Source organism: Onychomys torridus, chromosome 23 (assembly GCF_903995425.1).
Source record: "Onychomys torridus chromosome 23, mOncTor1.1, whole genome shotgun sequence".
Taxonomy (NCBI): Eukaryota; Metazoa; Chordata; class Mammalia; order Rodentia; family Cricetidae; genus Onychomys; species Onychomys torridus.
In genome coordinates, this window is record NC_050465.1 from 48204023 (window position 1) to 48222848 (window position 18826).

An 18826-nucleotide genomic window follows, 5' to 3' on the forward strand; every position below is an offset into this window, starting at 1 on the left:
GCATCTGCATTTTATACTATGTGGCTCTGGCTATCCAAACGGAATGTTTCAAGATGGAGGAACCAGAGCCAGCCAGTTATTTTGAAGGTTGGAATCCATACCGTGTCATTTTGGCTACATTTGATTGGAAATCCAAAATTATTAAAGCTGTCAAAGCTTGTGGGCCCTGATGACCCTATAACAAGCAAAATCACTTAATAGATTAATTGAAGGCACCGTAATAATAATAAAAGCAGAGGAAGGAGATTGATTCAGTATGGCCACATTAGAAAAGAACAGATAAAGAGGGCCGGTGATCCCTGTGCCCATCTTCAGAGGTCTGGCATGAAGTTTAGGTGTAAGAAACAAGGACAAGTGTAGTTGAAATTTTCCTGTGTCCTGCCCGGTCTGCAGTTGCTCATACCCAAGCAAATACACAGAGGCTTATATTAATTAAAACTGCTTGGCCATTAGCTCAGGCCTACCACTGACTAGCTCTTACATTTAAACTCAGCCCATTTTTGTTAATCTATATGTTGCTACATGTTCTGTGGCTTTACCTGTATGCCATTACATGTTGCTCCCTGGATGGCGGCTGGCGTCTCCTCTCCATATGCAGGAACCTGAAGGACCATGTCATCTGGCAAAGTTCAGTGGTCACCTTCCTATGGGCCCTGCATGTCCAGTCAATACAACATTTTATCAGCAGTCCAGGCAAGAACAGCCTCTTTCCCAAATGCCTATTTTTGCCAAGAAGAAGATAAACTCCATATGGAGTGTTTTTGATGCCCATCTTTCTCTTTGAGTAAACTGGTGCTGCCAGGAGCAGACGTGTCTCATTGTCCAGAAAGTCTAAGTTTTTAAAACATTGCAAATGCCATATTCTGTAGATCTTGGAAGTGTTTGAAGATTACCTACCTAACTAAATTATATCTATGTATATCTAGAAAACTTAACACAATTGTAAGTTTGACTATCAGAGAAGACTAATTATTAATCTGTATTTCTTAATTATCCATTACAATTGAAATGAGCTGCACAAACATAGTACCTTAAACAAGAGTAGAAATACATACACAGTATAACAAAATTAACTTTAAATTTGTACCAATAAACTAAAATCTATACCAATGTAAAACATTTTAAACAAGTTGCTCTTAGAAAGTAGGTTCAACAATCCACCCAGTTATCCTATCATATCTACATCCTATATTTCCATATCAGACAAGAGGTATGCGTAACCAAATATTCCTGGTCAGGGTGTGGTCGCACCCACCATCTATCTATCACTGATATAGCATGGCTATTAGTTCTGCCTCCCAGTCTTTCCTGTAAGTTGTCAGCACATGTGAAATCTCATTCTGGGGAACAAGCATCCTTTCTGATTTGTGTCTGGGCCCCAACCCTTCCTTCCCAACATGAGACTCCCAGGGAAACTCTAATTCCTTGTGGCTCATTGTCTCAATGGTCTGATAGCCAAAGGGAGGGGTATAAGAATCTCTCTTGAAACTGTCTTCTCTGGTGAGCTCCCATGGGGAAGGTTATCAGGATAGCAAGGGGGCCATGCAAGGACATGATGCCATGAAGCATGGGGCCATGCAAGGACATGATGCCATGAAGCATGTTGTTTGGGAACCATCATTGAAGATTAGTTATTATTTAGGATTATTTGGAGACAGCAAGGGTAGGACAGTAATGCCTAAATGTCTCTTAATATGGAAATACCTACATAGGCCATTCTGCTCCCATCATCTAGTGGCCTCCCTGTGTTTATGTGAGACTGTTTTTAAGTGTGTGTGTGGGTAGGTATTTGAAAATCTGAACATGTCATCATCTTCGGACAGATAATTCAGAGAATTTTTTTTTTTTTTTTTTGCTAGGTGCAGTGATGTGGGAAATATGGGAAATATAGGAAACACTAGATTCCCCGTCTTTCTCATGGATGGTTTATAGTCTGGTTGTGGGACTTGATACAAGTTCCATCTTCTCTGGCTTTTAGTTTCCCATCGGTAAGAAGTTTCCCATTGGTAAGAACTCTTTCTTATTTTAAATCCTAGGATCCTAGTGGCATTATTTTATTCTTAGGTAGTTTTTAAGACCGCACTGAAATGATACCTCCTCAAGCAGTAGTTTGATATGAATGTTACTGGACCAGTGGTTGCTGGGCAGCTTTTCTTCATCATTGTTGATTTGTCTCTTCCCTTTCTCTCTCCTTCTCTCCTCTCTTCTTCTTATTAGTTAATTAATTGATTAAGTAATTAATTATTTTAAAGAAAGTGTCTTGCTTTGTAGTCCAAGTGTGCTTAGAACTCACTATGCAGCCCAGGCTATCCTCAAACTTACAGTAGTTCTCTTGCTTCAGTTTACTGAGTGTTGGGATTATTGAACTAAACTACCACATCTCTCTCTCTCTCTCTCTCTCTCTCTCTCTCTCTCTCTATATATATATATATATATATATATATATATATATATATATAAAAAAAATCTTGGAATGCTTCTTCATTCAATTGGAAAGTAAAGTGAGATTTTCCGGATTGTCCACAAGGCGTTTTTGTGGTCCAGGTTTAAAAGCGATGTTTATTTTTTCCACCTGCATTTTATTGGTTAGAGCTCAGGCATGTGTCCTCACATACTAGAAATGCGGTTTAGCTACATGACCACACGAAAAGGGGTATTGGATAGTCTTGGGTAATTAGCCCTTTTATCACAATGTCTTTTCTTCTGTTTATCATATTTTGCTGCCCTTGCTATCTATGTATCTGTGTGCCCGTTCTGTTTTTTTGAAATGTTTACTCATTTACTTATGTATCATCCTGCTGTTCATTTTAAGTCTGAAATGTGTGAGTGGAAAGAACAAAGACAAGGGTCGGGATGACCTTGAAGGAGTCTCCTGACACGTCAAAGAACCTTTGTGCATGGTAAAGTGGTTCAGGGTGATGATGGCCTCAGAGTAGGGAGAGGAGGCCTCTGGGTAAATACTTTTCTCATGTACTCCATGCTGTATTAGGAAAGATCAAATCTTAGTTTAAAACTCATTAGCACCAGATAAAATGCTGTTTGATAGTACATCTTCTTTTTCTTTCTCAGCATACTTAAACACAAAGTGATCTGCAGATTATGTTCTGAAGGGGAGAAGAAATAGTCCACCATTTGGATGCTTTTTGCATCTCAAACACTTCTTCAACTGGAGCTCACCCAGGGTAGTGCCGGAGAGCATCCGGCCTCCTAGTGCTCACGTTGTCCGACGGACCGAGGAAGCTGAAGAAAGGCGTTGCAGAAAAAAAGACAAAGCCCATTTCCAGGGAGGAAACAGCAGCCATATTACCAGGTTGTGTTGACTCACAGGCAGAAAGACTGTCTCCCTGACCCTGTGCAGGGGCTGTGCCTCATTAGATTGAACTCTGCCGCTGTTTGCTAAATGAATTTTAGTAAAACATGAGAGGATGAAAAGGACCAGGAGACACCAGAGTTTAATAAAACTTTGTGTCTATCAGACAGTGTCTTGTTTCTGGAAAAGCTTTGGGTTTAATAATTGGCTTAACTGTGAATTATTGTGATGAAGAAGACAGCCACTGTCTATAACACAGGAAAAATGTCAAAGTTGAACTGCGGATCTTAAGTCCGACTGTGATCGCAGACTTAGATTATGAAATGGAGTTGAAAGGGGTCTTTTCAAGCTTACAATGAGGCTGTTTTAGTCCAAAGGATATTTTCTGCCAAAGATTTCTCCCAACATGGTAATTTGATAGTCTCTAATTTAGGCTTACTTAATCTTTCACTCAAAAAGTTTTACCAAGATTAGCTACCAAGTTGAAGTCTGAATTAAAGGCTACAGAATTTTAGTTGTTAACATAGAATCAATATATTTTCATTGTGTAAAGTTGTATAGTGCTGGAAAAATAGGAAAGCAAATGAGAAGTAGTCAGTATTACTATGGATAGACCATTTTGGAGTTTGCTTTTCTTAATATAGATACAAATTTCTATCAAAGTTAAACAGTTATAGCTATACTAATATACAATTATGTATTTTGGCTTTTGTTTTCTGTCAAAGACATTTTTTTTTTTTGCTGTACAACAAAAACTTGAACTTCATTTCCAAGAGCCCAAAAACTTACATTTTAAATCTCACTACAAATTCCATAGACACGATTTTAAATAATATTTTATGACTTTAAAAATAAAGCACTGCACTGTTTCTATAGAGAATTTAGAAACGACAGGAAGATAAAGATACCAGTAACCTATGCCCTCATTATTTAGTTTCCATTTAATTATCTTGTTGGATGTGGATAAGTGTAAATTTTAATGAGTGAATTTGTAACTCATATGCCAATTTGTATTCAGTTTCTACCAGCTAATAATGTCATGGTAGAACTTTCCTATGCTGTATTAAAACTCTTTGTAAACTGGGCTTGAAAGAGCTCATTGGTTAAGAGCACTAGTTGCAGCCGGGCAGTGGTGGCACACGCCTTTAATCCCAGGACTCGGGAGGCGGAGGCAGACGGATCTCTGTGAGTTCGAGGCCAGCCTGGTCTACAGAGTGAGTTCCAGGAAAGGCGCAAAGCTACACAGAGAAACCCTGTCTTGAAAAACCAAAAAAAAAGGGCACTAGTTGCTTTCCCAGAGGACATGGGTTCAATTCCCAGAACCCAGATAATAGGTGATAGACATCTGTAACTCCAGTTTTAGGGTATACCCTCTTCTGACTCTATGGGTACTACACACACATGGTGAACAGACATACATGCAGGTAAAACACCTATACATGTAAGAAACAACCTTTAAAAAGGCTCCTGAACTTTGTAAAATTTTATCATGTGATAATTTACCCAATCAGTGTTCACTTGTATAAAGTATTACCATACTTGGACTGATGGATACACACACACACACACACACACACACACACACACACACACACACACATTCCTAAGAATCCAAAGACATGAAAATATGGTTCACATTCCAGAATACTGGCACTTGTTTACCCTTTTTTCCCTTTCCTCTTTTTTTTCCTACACCAGGAATGAATGCATGCTTGTTTCACACCGTTGGCCTGTATTTTGTTATATAGATTTTAAAAAGCCAATACAAATGGTAGATGAGAATCAATGTCAAGTTGTTCTGATCAAGCTGATTTGGAAAAGTCAGTTCAGTCTCCTGGCAACTTCAGTTACTTGAATCCTATGGCCTCTGACCCCTGTGTTCAGAGGAGACTACACTCTCTTGTCTATCTTTCAACAAACATTTTTTGTCTATGACAATCCTCTACTAGAACCTAGGAAAATAAATATAAATAATTATGCCTCCTGAATTTGGGGCCGAGTTTTACTAACAGGCGTATCAATGTTGTGTGCATAGGCATCTGGTTGTGTTATGTTGTTGAGTTCCCTGGCCTTTGGTGACGAGGACCTAAACTGATGAATTATTGGGCTAGCTATCTCTAGCCAGCCGAAGATTCTTAGTCAAAATCACACCACTTTTATGCAGTCATTTCAAGGAAACCTAAAAAATGAGTCTATCAATAGACATGCTAACTCAGAAGTAGGAAAATCTCCCAGGGTCCTACCTCTAGACAAAGACTAGAGGCCAGTTAATGACTGCTCAGAGAGAGAGAGAACTAACCTCTCCCAGGGATGAGGTGGTTACCCAATACAGAGCTGTCAGCCCTGAAACGGTATGTATACACAGATAACAGAAACAGACCCAGCAGGTTGTATTCATATATTTGTGCACATACATGTAACAATAATAATTAAAGAATATAAGACTATCAATTTGAGAGTGGGGGCCATGGGAGGTGTTGGAGGAGAATACATGGGAGGGGCTTGAAGTAGAGAAGGGGAAGCGATGTAATTATAGTTTAATTAAAAGTATCTACAAAATAACAGTAATAAAAGCAGACAGAAAGCTGGTTGTGAGATGTGGTGGAGGAGCTGAGGGAAGTCAGAGAGAGGTCTTGGTGGAAGGATGTGTTCAGTACACAGTGTACACGTGTCTGAAACTTTCGGTGGATAAAGATATTATTAAAAACAACCCAACACACATCCAAGTGTTCAAGCCATGAGAACATTAGATAGAGCTCCATGACTTTATCTCCATTTCTAAAGAAGGGCAGAACACTTGTCAGTTGTATTCAGGATAGTTGTATCACGTTTTGTTGGGCAGCAGTCTTTCTTTGGAGATCAGTATGATTCAAAGATGTTTGTGTGTGTACCAAGTTGACCAGAGGTAGGCTTGTGACAGTTAATTTTATGAGTCAACTTGATTAGGCCATGAGTTGTGTTGCCTAGATATTTTTGCCCAAGCATTATTATGGATGTATCTATGATGATATTTCTGGATGAGACTAACTTGAATATGTAGATTAAGTCAGGTAAAATACCCTCCCCCCACCTTATGACCTCACCACTCAGTCTATGGCTGTCATCTCCTGTGAATAAGGACTTGTGTCTACTTGTTTGATTGAACTGGCACAATGGTCTTTCAAGTGTTCAAATTTGATTAAAACATTGGCTTTTCTTGGTCTTGGGAATGATGCTTTTCAGCTAGTACTGATGCCATTGGTTCTCCTGGTCTCTAGTTTACTGACTACAGATCACCTTTATAAGCACATGAGACAATGCCTTAGCATCAGTTCTGTTTCTCTGAGGAACTCTGACTCTACTATAGTTCTTTCTTGAGTAATGAAAACTGCCAAAGCAGTGGGAGCCTAGATTAGAGGCCACCCAGGCTGACACAGTGGGACCCAGCCAGGCTGACACAGTGAGACCCAGGCAGGCTGACACAGTGAGACCCAGGCAGGCTGACACAGTGAGACACAGCCAGACTGACACAGTGAGACCCAGCCAGGCTGACACAGTGGGACCCAGGCAGGCTGACACAGTGAGACCCAGTTTCAAAAAAACCAATTCAAACCAAACCAACCAAACTCAACAGCAATAAAACTGTCAGGAAACCACCTTTTATCGAGTGAGTAGAAAATTTTTCAATTAAAAAAAAAATGGAAAAAAACCACACACACACACAAAAAAAAACCCAAAAGTAAAAAAAAAACCAAATGAGTTAAGGCTTAAGTTTTCTTTTGTGTGTGTGTGAGTGCAGGTAAGTATGTGTGCATTCTTGTTGAGGTCAGATGATAACTATGGGTACTGTTCCTCAGGTGCTGTCCATTTTTGTTTTTCAGAGTTTTGCATTATGCATTTAGATCATATTTACTCCCCTCCCCCAACTTCTCTCAGGTATACCCCCTTCCCCACCCACCTAACTTGTGTACTCTTAAAAAAATCAAGTCTAGTTTGTCTGCCTAAATACTCTTGGATGTGTGGCTTTCTGGTCAACCTACCTGGGACCAATCCCTTAAGAAAATGACTCTCCCTTTCCAGCAGTTATCAATGGCCAATATTTCCTCAGTTAGGAATGGGACTTCATGTCCACCTTCCCCCTCCATACTGGGATTTGATTTGGTTTGAGCTCACACAGGTCTTGTACATGATTTCACAACAGCTGTGAGTTTATAAGTACAACTGCTTTGCTGGATCGGGAAGACACTGCTTCCTTGTGGTCATCCGATGCTTCTGACTTCTGATCTCTACCCCCTCATTGTCTTTGAATTCAAGTAGGCTAGGCGGCTGAGCCCAGAGACCCAGCTATCTCTGTCTCTCCAATGCTGGGATTCCAGGTAATCTGTACCACTCCACACCAGACTCTTTCGTTGTTGTGGTTGAAAATATGGCTTCTAGGAATAGAATCCAGGTTCTCGTGCTTGCAGGCTAACACTTTACCAACTGAGCCGTTTCTCCAGCCCAAATTTAGATTTTTTTTATTATAGTTTTCTATAATTAATATGAATGATGTAAATTTTATAGGAAAACATACAATTGGTCATTTCTGAATCCATGATGAGAGTTTTGAATTTTGTCTCTCATCAATAAAACCCTTTAGTGATTAGTTTAGTTGGAAATAAAGTATGATTTAATGATACTCAAGAGTTAAAAAAAAATCCGTCTAAAATACGTTGTCCACGGGTAGCTTAGGGACAAGTAACTTAAATTTCTGGGACCCGCTTTTCCTATCTGTAATTCATGGCGACACGGAAAGAAATGTCTGGAGTACTTTCGGTTAAAATGGTCGGCGGTGTTTTTCAGAATCTCCTGAGTTAAGGAGGAAGAGGTGCATTGCATCCTTCAGAGGACCCAATAAACAGCTCCCCAGTTCTGCAACCACATTCCGAGCCAGACGAGAGGCAGATGGCGGCCCCAAACACCACCCTATTATGGTTGGAGATTATGCTTCATCTGAGCTCAGTGGGGAGCTCAATGCGGGAAGAGAAAGGAAGACACGAAGCGGAGAGGAACACTGATGTGAGCATGCTCAGTTTCGACTTCTTCAATTTAGTCGTCTGATGAATCATCTCTGTACCCCAGAAGTGTGAAAAACACAGGGACAGAGAAAATCCTGATGTAGAGTGTAATAGATTTTTCCCCCTTGGGTAGAAACGCTAGGGATGGAAGAATCGTTTCTGCTAACAAGTTATTAGACTAGAGAGAAGAAACGGGGAGATTTAAATGGACAACCGTAGGCTAGACTCAGATACACTGTAAATGAAAATCAATAGAGAGTTCTGGAGGGACTTGAAAACCAGCAAGGTGGCAATAGGTTAAAGGAAATCATAAACCAGCAATCAGTAAATTAAAAAAAGTGATGTGGAGAAAATTGATGGATTTAAAAAGGTAATATGTAACAAAGGCTTTCTTAGACACTGTTTTAAAGGACATTTTGTTTTCTTAAATGTAAAATTACATTGATGAAATTAAAAGTAATTATCTTTCAGGCATCAGTTATTTAGGACAAAGGCACAAATTATTAAATCTTATTTACGTGTCTTACGCGTTAATCAAATGCTTGTCTGCGAGCAACCTTTTTCGAAGAGCTCTGGTGTAGGAAATAAAGGAGTTTAATTAGATAACAATTCTGAGACAAACCCGTGGAGCGTTTTCCTACACCATACGCCATCACTTATTCCCATCTCCATCATTTCTGAGACCCGTAAAATAGATCTGAAATGACTTCAATCTGTATATGGTTTTATAACTTATGCACTTATTCCTCCTTTGACTATAATGTACTTTTATCATACTCCTCCCTCTACAATACATTTTTAATCAAAATATATTCGCATCATTTACCCCTTCCCTCCCTCTAGCCTCCCCCCTGTCTTCTGCTCATTCTCAAACTGATGGCCTCTTTTTCTTTAACTATTATTGTTACATCGTATGCATATGTACAAGGATATGAAACAACCCACTGTGTCCATTTCTGTTGTTTATGTGTGTATGGTTTCAGCTATAACGTGGCTCCCTTGGCAGCTTATGTAGTAATTTCTGGTACTATGGAGGCTATACTGTGGAGGAGCTTTTCAGGTTAGATCCCCATCAAATCATCTACGCCCTGTGTCCTGAGTGTGATGTCATCAGCAATAGGGAACTTACCTTCAGTTTCCTAGAGTCAACCAAGGACCATGACAATAGCTTGTATTGTTTCGGGAGTCTCTTGGATTGCCCTGAGCAACAACTCGGAAGGAGCTTTCTCATGCCTCTACTGGTTTTTATTTTTTATTTTTTATTTTTTATTAATGTCTGGTTCTTGTGGAGGATCACTGTCCGCCCAAGTGACATAACTTCATTTAATATAACACACACACACACACACACACACACACACACACACATACACACACATACACACACACACACACACACACACACTTCCATGTATTGTACATAATTTTAGGTAAACAAACACTTTGTTTTGTAATGTAAAATAAAATATTTAAAAATAAAATAAGATGATCCCTTGAGGCTTTACCAAGCATCCTTGGTGTTTTTTTTGGCCCTCCTCTCTCCTTCAGTATTGATGTCCATTCCCCATCCCCAGTTGGGCCCCTTCTTTGTTTTACCCTGCCTGTCACCTGTATTGAAGGATATTTTGACAATGATAAAGGAAATTTAGGGAACAGAGCTACTCTGTGCTGTTCTCTAGGCTAGAAGTCTATAGTAGGAAGCGGAAGTTGTGCCAGTACAGGTTTTGGTTCAATTTAAGCAGGAACTCAGGCTTAGAGCTGGTGAAATATGTGTTGGGCACAGGCAACTTTCTCATAACCGAAAGTTGGTTCATTGATCTTGCCTTATTTCACCTTAAATACGATCAAGTCCCTTTGGAATATGTTACTTTTAACATACACCTTTCCTTTGTTCTAGAAACAATGAAGTCAGGAGACATTTTCATCTGGCCATAAGCACAAAAGTGGCCAACACCCTCTGTAGACAGGCCTGATCCTAGACCAAACGGGCCAGTGGCCAGATGTGCTGGAGAAAGGCAATCTTCTTCTCAGCACTTCCTTTCTCAGAAACCAGGCTCCCTTGCTGCTTGCTCTGGCAGGGTTGTCCAGGCTTGCCGTCCTCAGCGCCCCCCCCCCCCCCCACTGCCTCCCAACACCATCACAGTTCCTATCCACCTTTTCAATTGCCTAGTCTTTCTCTATGAACAATGAGCCCCAGGGCATGCCAGGTGGGCCTGTTTCCCACTGTCAGCCCAAGGAAGTGATTGATTAGATCCAAGTAAGCAATAAAACAGGGAACAGCATTAAAGATAAAGCAGAAGCTTAAAGAAAGCACTTGTGTTAGAAATAACAGAACCCGGGCTGGAGAGATGGCTCAGCCATTAAAGACTAGGCTTTCAACCAAAAATATAAGAGAAGTAACAGAGCCCTGAACTGCATTTGGAAATCTAAATAACTTCTGCAGTGAATGGGGGCAGGGACGGGTAAATCACAAAAAGGAGGAATTAAGTGAACAGCAAGTCCACTCCCGGGCACAAAACATTTACTAGAAGGCTGTTGATAATAGAAAAGGGCGTGGCCAAGGCCTGGATTCCAAGGAGGATGGTGAGTCAGGTGGTTGAGAGTGGGAGCTGAAGCAGAGAATGATACACTAGAGAAGGCGCGCACTGCAGGGTGACTGCAGGGTAAACCTCGTGGTTGTCCAGGGCTTCCAAACATTGTTGCCATGTATCAGTAGAGCTTGATGCGGGGTTGGCGGGGTATTACTTCCTGTGCAGCTCTTCTTGATTGAACGTAGCAGTGATTGACAGAAGCCAACAAATCGGGTGAACCTTGCTGTTACACCAAAGGGACCCTCTCTGCTCTTTTATCTCATAAGGAACATAGGATGTCGACAGGGCAAGAACCATGCCATAATGCTATATATGCAGATCTTCACCTTGTGGGCTGACCCTTCCACTCACAAGAGTTGCTCCATCTCTAGGAAACGTTCTAGAAAAAGGAATGGTGTGCAGGTTGTTAGCTCTCAACAAATTATATAACCCATGACCCATTTGAAGGCACAGGTTTTCTTCCAGGACAATATCAAATATTAGATGTATGCCAAGCAAGCTCTTTCCCTTTAATAATGTATATTGACCTAATAAACATTTTATTAAATACAGCAACCGACAATTCTGCAGTGAGGCAGAGTTTCCATACTACTGCTTTTTAAAGCCCTCTTATTGCTGTGGTGAGAAATGACCTCTGACCCTTTGATTCTGAATTGCCGGCTCCTGCTGCTGCCCGGCACTGCCTTCCGGCTACTATCAGCAGCTCTTGACTCTTGCTAAAATGCATTTCCTGTAAACCCTTCAGTCAAGCAAATCATCACAAAATGGACTGCAAATTCCCACAAGAGCAATGTTATAATTGAAGGATGCCTCTTGACTTTGAACATGAAATATATGAAATAAAATAAATAAAAGATTGACTACTATATTTCTTTTTAAAAGGCAATGAAATTAGGTGCCATAGAAAGGAAATGAGTATCTCTGTGTGTGTGAATTACACAAGGGTTCAACTACCCCATAAAGCTTATCGAAAACTCAGAAAAATTCTAATACTAGTGTATCATATATGTGACCTATCTAAAGTGAAATTCTTTGAATCTGCTGACATCACCCTCTGTCACATGTAAGACAGACCTGTGTATTTTAATGAAGATTCAGGTTTTGCATTGGCTGTATTGTTAAGATCAGTTAACTACTGGGGACTGGAGCATTGGCTCAGTGGTTTAGAGCTCTTATTGCTCTTGAAGAGGACCCAGGTTCAATTCCCATCTGTCCTAGGGGAAATGACACATTCTTCTGACCCCCAAGGGCATGCGTGTGGCATTCTGTGTATATACACAGAAACAAAACACCCAGACACATAAAATAATAAAATAATATCTTAAAGATATGGCTTACGTAACTTTAATCTATTTTTTTTTTTTTTTTTTTGGTGCTGGGGATTAAACTCATACTCTAGGTAAGCATTCTACTACTGAACCACACCCAATCCTCAAATGCGTGGCTTTAAAATTTTTATATATTTTACATTTTAAACTATTCATGTGTGCTCATGTGCACCTGTGTGAGTGAGTACCCATGCATTAATGCAGGGGCCCGAGGCAGCCAGAGGCGTTGGATTCCCCAGGAGTTGGAGTTATAGGTGATTGTGAGCTGCTGGATCTGAGTGCTGAGATTAATTCCAGTCTTCTACAAGAGCTGTATGTGGTCTCAACTACAGAACCAATCTTTCCAGCTTCCGTGGCTTCTAATAAAACAGACAAGAATCGACTTGCAAAAGCGTGCAATGTGCAAGACTCTACTAAACTTCTTCTGCTTCTTTATTTTGGAAAAATCCTTGTTTTATTTCTGGGTCATTTCAGTTAACATGAAATCACTACTGATACTATTCTAAACACATTACTAATAATTTTTTTTATTTATTTGTTTGAGGGAGTGTCTCCTGTAACCAGGATGGATTTGAACTCACTCACTAGGTAGCCAAGGCTGGTTTTGAATGCCTTATGTTCCTGCTTCTACACTGTGCATACTGAGAATAGAGGCTAATTAAAAAATTTAAAAATCAGTAAAGCAAGTTTAGTGAGTACTTTCTGGCCATTTTGGACTCCAAAGAACTTGGTGAGGTATGTTTTTACTACCTTCAATTTTAAACACTCGCGCAGGCCCAGTTAGTGTCTTTCCTGGCCGGGTGGTTCTATGAGAGGCAGACCTGGAGATGGGGCTTGACGAACCAGAGCTGTTAGGAAATGGCCTTCAGATCAGGCAGAAGGAGAAGGCCAGCTGTTCTACACACCCCAGGGAGAGTCGTGGGGTGGCAGGCTTGTCAGAACTGTACTGCATGGGAAAGCCAGACTGCCTGATGAAAACATAGGAACTTAGCTAGACTGAGTTTGAGATTCAAATACACTTTTGATTGTTGTTGTTCACTTGTTTGTGCGTGAGTGTGCACATGCCACATGTGGAGGTCAGAGAACATTTTTCTGGGGTTGGTTTTCTCGAACTGTGGAATCTAAAGGATCAAGCTTGGCAAAGCACCTTCACCTGCGGAGCCACCTTGCTAGCCCAGATCCAGATTTGGAAAGGATCATATTTACAACCCAAACAGGATTATTTGTTGTTTATCGGGGTTCTGTACTTTCATTTGCTGGTCTATTGTGCCTGCTGTGCCTGGCCAGGACATTCTTGCTACTATAGTTGCTCAAGAGCTTCATGCTGGGAATGGCAATGGTCCTGGACACCGTGGCTCTGCACTCTAAAGCAACCCCTATGAAATCTGAGGGCTGAGACTGTCTGCTGGCAGCAGGCCCGTAGCTGGGTGACAAATCCTTTCTTATTTTGAATGACTTTTCTTGAATAACAACCAGCAACACTAAGGACAGCACTGATTTCACCTAAGTAGTTTAACGAAAGGGAAGATTTTTCTTCTTAGCCCCCGACCCTGAAGACCCAGAGATATCAAACCCTGGACCCAGAAGCAAACACATAGGAACGCTCTGCTATCAGAGACAGTGTCTGCGGGTTAGGGAGGTCTACAGGGGTCTGGTGTCCCCGTTTGCCTAAGGCATTCATAGTTCTGACAATTGTCTGTGGCTTTTGTCTGATCCCCAAAGTATCTTGGTTTGGACATAATTGATGCGGTCTCCGGAGTGGGAGCCTTGTGAGGCTCACAATGAGGCAGACACCATCCTTAACTTCTGCAAACTGGGAAACAACCCTGCTGGCTTCACATCCTGAGAGAAGGATACGCATTTTTTTTTAATAGTTCCAGTTTTTAAGCTGAAAAATGGCAGGGTTTTTGTTTTTGTTTTTTTGTAAAGTCACAAATAAAGATGTTTATTGCCCACACTGAGCCAGGCAAATAGGATGAACAATGGCTGGGTTTCAGGAGGAGAAGGATACAGACATGGGCTTGGGGTCCTATTTCCTGAAGAGTTTTCAAAAGTGAAGGGGTATCCAGCCAAGGAAGATACCCAAGAGGGGCCTGCTACATACATACCACTTTATCACCAAGTATGGCCCTGCTTGCTATTACTATGTACCCCAAAATACGCTCTGAAATTTTAGATGCTAATCCTCACTAACACAGTTCTGGTTTTGAACGGTCGTTGTCACCTTGCTAACATGGGTCACGAGTTCGAAGGCTTTGAAACGAACACCCTCTCGCATTCTCCATTGTACAGATGGTTTGGGTCTTATCATTTTAGGTTGTTTACAATGCTTTCTCTTGGACGGTATCCAGCTCTTTGCTAGGGCCTATATCCCAAGGTGCAGTGCAATTTTGACCATTTTTTCTATTTGGTTCCCAACATTGTTTCATTGGCATTTTAAGATGGAGTTCTCTCATTTCAGGATTAGTCAATATAGACTCTATTGTCTGTTTCCCACGCCAAAGCTGAAAGTATGTGTTGTATGTGTATGGGATTGTGTGCGCATATGATTGTATGTGTATATGATTGTGTGTGCCTGTTATTGCCAGCTGTCCTTTAGATATTAATCTATGTGTGCAGTGATTTTTTTTTTTTTTGAGACAGGGTTTCTCTGTGTAGCTTTGCGCCTTTCCTGGAATTTGCTTTGTAGACCAGGCTGACCTCGAACTCACAGAGACTCACCTGGCTCTGCCTCCCGAGTGCTGGGATTAAACCACCCGGCACAGTGATGTTTTGAGATGAGACCTGTGTCTTTTTATATATAAACAACTTAGATTACTTTTTCCAAAATGTACTTTTGACATTAAAATTCTTATCATAGTTTCTGGCCATGTAACCCTGACTCATTAAAAGTTAGTTTACACTTTATCTCAGTTCACCCAAACATTTAGTGCATGGGATAAGAGTGTGTTCTGCAAGAACGGACATTTCATCATAGATTCTTTTTGATAATTTATCAAAGTAACAAAGGAGAAGTCTTAGGAGCGGGAAATTTCTGGGAAGTCCTGGGATTTATCTCCTCTTTCTGGAAAAGTGGTTGTTTGTTTCTGCTGTTCAATTCCTGTCTCCAAGACACGTCCATATTCATGACATGAATACTCTACTCCCATGACAATGCAGAGAAATAATACAGCAGGTCAGCACCGGCCTGTACAACTCAGGGTGCTAAGTGGCAGGGACTATGCAAGAGCATGCCCTGTGCTCTGGTGCTGGCCTGTCTTTTTGTCTCAGAACAAGAGAATAAAAGCATTTAATGAATTCTGCCGAGGGTTTGAGCTTTCATAATTATTTTCTTAGAAATCTAAACATCTTAATATGCCAAAAGCTAATGTCGCTGGGATGGGTGAATAAATGTTGCAAATTATAATTAATCATGTTAAGCAAAACATAATAGGTGCTTATATTGGTTAATTTAAAATTCAGAAAAAAGATAAAATTCACTGGTAAGTACAGATCTTATAGGGTGGACTCTGTTGTAAGAAACATCTGGGCCACAATTAGGTTTTTGTTCCATAATTTTACAAATAACTACATATAATGACTGGATTTCAAAAATCCTTAATATGAAATTAGGAACACAGTTTAGAACAGAAGTGTGTGAATAAATAAGTGAGTGGCTTTAAACAGACAAAAAATAAAATTTACGGGCTGAGAAGACTCAGCAGGATAAGGCAGTGGCCATACAGACTAACGACCTCTGAGCCATCTCTCCAGCCCAGGAGTTTTAATTTTTAGTAATGTATGGTGGCACACACACCTGTAATCTCAGCCTTGGGAGGAGGCTGAAGGAAGAGGATCGTGGAATTGAGTTCAGACTGAGATACACAGCAGGACTCTGTTCTTAGGAATAGATAAGTTGAGGTTATTTAGTTTGGAAGATATATTAAGAGCATTGTAAGAAACTCACTGGATGCAAAACTTATCCGTTGGACATATGTGAGACATGAACAATGAAAGAAATAAGACACGGAACAGAATCCAGTAGTTATCAGGGGAGGGAGGTAGAGGAAGGATTGGGGAGATTTAGGTCCCAAGGTACAGAGTTGCTTTAGGTAGAGATCTCATGTGAGGCATGGACTACAGTTAGTAGGATAGTAGGGCATCCTGGAAAATTACTAAGGGTTGATATTCTTAGTATACACACAAATATGATTCAGTATGTGAGATGATGTGTAGGTTGAGTTGCTTGACTGTGGCGATGATTGGAAACAGGCTAGGAAGGCAGGGAGATTAAGAGGATGTGGGGAGAGATGGGGGCTCTTCACCTTGAAGTCTGCCTGAAGTCTATCAGCTGGGAGCCAAGAATTACAGATCAGTTAACAGAACTTGCTGTGACCGTTGCCTCTACAGAGACTGTATTATTTTTGTGTAAAACTATTTGCAAAATTAGAATGCTAAAATAGCAGTGAACCATGTTGAAGCCTGAGAGTTTATGACCTCTAGTATAACCTTATTCCTTCTCCATTTAGTTCTGGAAATTTGACAGGGAAGACTATTAACTTTTGTTTGTGATAAAAACACTTTAACTTTCTCTGTACTCCTCCCTCCCTCCCTCCCTCCCTCCCCTCCTTTCTTTGTTGAGACAGAGTTTCTCTGTGTAGCCCTGATTGTCTTGGAACTCACTCTGTAGACCAGGCTGGCCTTGAACTCAGAGATCTACCTGCCTCTGCCTCCTAAGTGCTGGGATTAAAGGCATGGACCGCCACTACCTGGTTCCTCCTCTGTACCATTTTTGTCCTAGGATTTCACCTTGCCTATCTAAACAACCTGTCTTGTTGAATGTCCTTGGCAACTGTTTGAAGTATGACTGCAGAAGCCCCCCCCCTCACAACTTCAGAACACACACACACACACACACACACACACACACACACACACACACACACACGTATTCTTTACCAGATAGATGTATGTGTATATATGTTGTTGACATGAGCATGGCATGTCAAGGACCCCAATGTCTCAGACCCTTGGGAATGACAAAGTCTTCCCTGGGTCAGGCTCTGGGAAATGGCAAAGCCTTCCTCTGGTCTATGTGCAGATGTTGACAGTGTGTGAAAAACAAAAACTTCCTCCTCCCAGATGATTACAGCCTGAGACTGCTCCCTGAGACTTCCTACTGAGATTAACTAAACCCACCTCATCCATGAGTGATACACAATAAACATGGTGAGATTCTGAGCTGCTGGTGTAGCTTCATCAGAGCACACACCCCACATGATTCCAGCTTTTCTGGGTAGGTGTCTGTCATTTTATTCATTTACTTCTAGCTCCAGTTGGGTCAATCCCTAAAGCCTGGCAGATTTGGGTGCGTGGGTGTGTGTCAGTTCCTTTCCTTTCCTTGACAGTCTCCTTTCCTGTTAACTCATGTGCTTAAATCTGCGTTAAAATGTGTTTCTAATAAACTTAACTGCTTCATACTGACTGTTTCTGAAATTCTTTTCTACAGCAGAATGGAGAATCCCAGCTTCATTCCAGCATTGGTCTCCAAAAGGGGTGCCCGAGGTTGCCCCAGGTTACAGTGTGAACCTGTCGCTGCCTGGCACATGGCTTTTGCTGATAATTTCCCTAGGTATATCAAAACGTTATGTTATACAATTTTTAATAAAAAAGCTTTTTAGGTGAGTAAATGTGCAACCAGGTAGAGGATCCCTTCAGGCTCACACCTGCAAGCCCTGGTATCCCCCTCACCCAAGGTGGAAGGAACTTCTAAAGCGAGCAATAGTAATGGCCTTCTGAAGTTGTATGGTTGTGCATCACATAGACTATCACAAATGAACACACTCCTCATGTGTAAATGCCCAATAATTAGCAAAGCTGCATTTTATTGCTTATTATTTTATTTTAGTCATCTCTCAAACATTGCATTAGTAAAGTTGCATCATTAAAGGTTTCCCAACAATTGTTACTATGTACCAGGAAGGATTATAATTGGCATACTAATTTTGTGGCTAGAATTCAAACATTTTCAGAGAAAATTCAGTTTCTGTCTCTGAAAACAGTTGGACTCCCCTGCCCCCAATCCTTGCCATCAGTCAGTTCCTGACTGTAGAAATTCCTCTGTGGGCAAAACCTAGTGAGGGTTGGAGCTTCGTTTGACAGCTCAGGGGCTATTTTGCTAATCAACACATTCTTCCAAGACTGCAGAACACATGTCACCGCTAATCATCTTGACATACTTGTTTAGTCCTTTGTGCCATTGATTGTAAACACACCAAACTGTGGGACAAATAAGGCTAGTGTTTGCCAAGTGAGAGAAAAATGAATATTTTTTTTCAGTTTTTCCTTGTTTTGTCAGAAATTTCCAGTTCAACTGTGTTTAGTATAACCATCTTTCAAAACTTAATTTTTTAGTATAACAACCTTTCCAAACTTTTTTTTTTTCAGGGAGTATCATCTGTTAGGTATGTCGCACTCCACAGTTCCACAGGTCTGTCTGTCTAGCTGTCCCCAATGCCCCTTTGCTATGGAATTCTTTTTCCTTTTCCTAGTAGTGGTTGGAGTCAGTTATATCACACACAC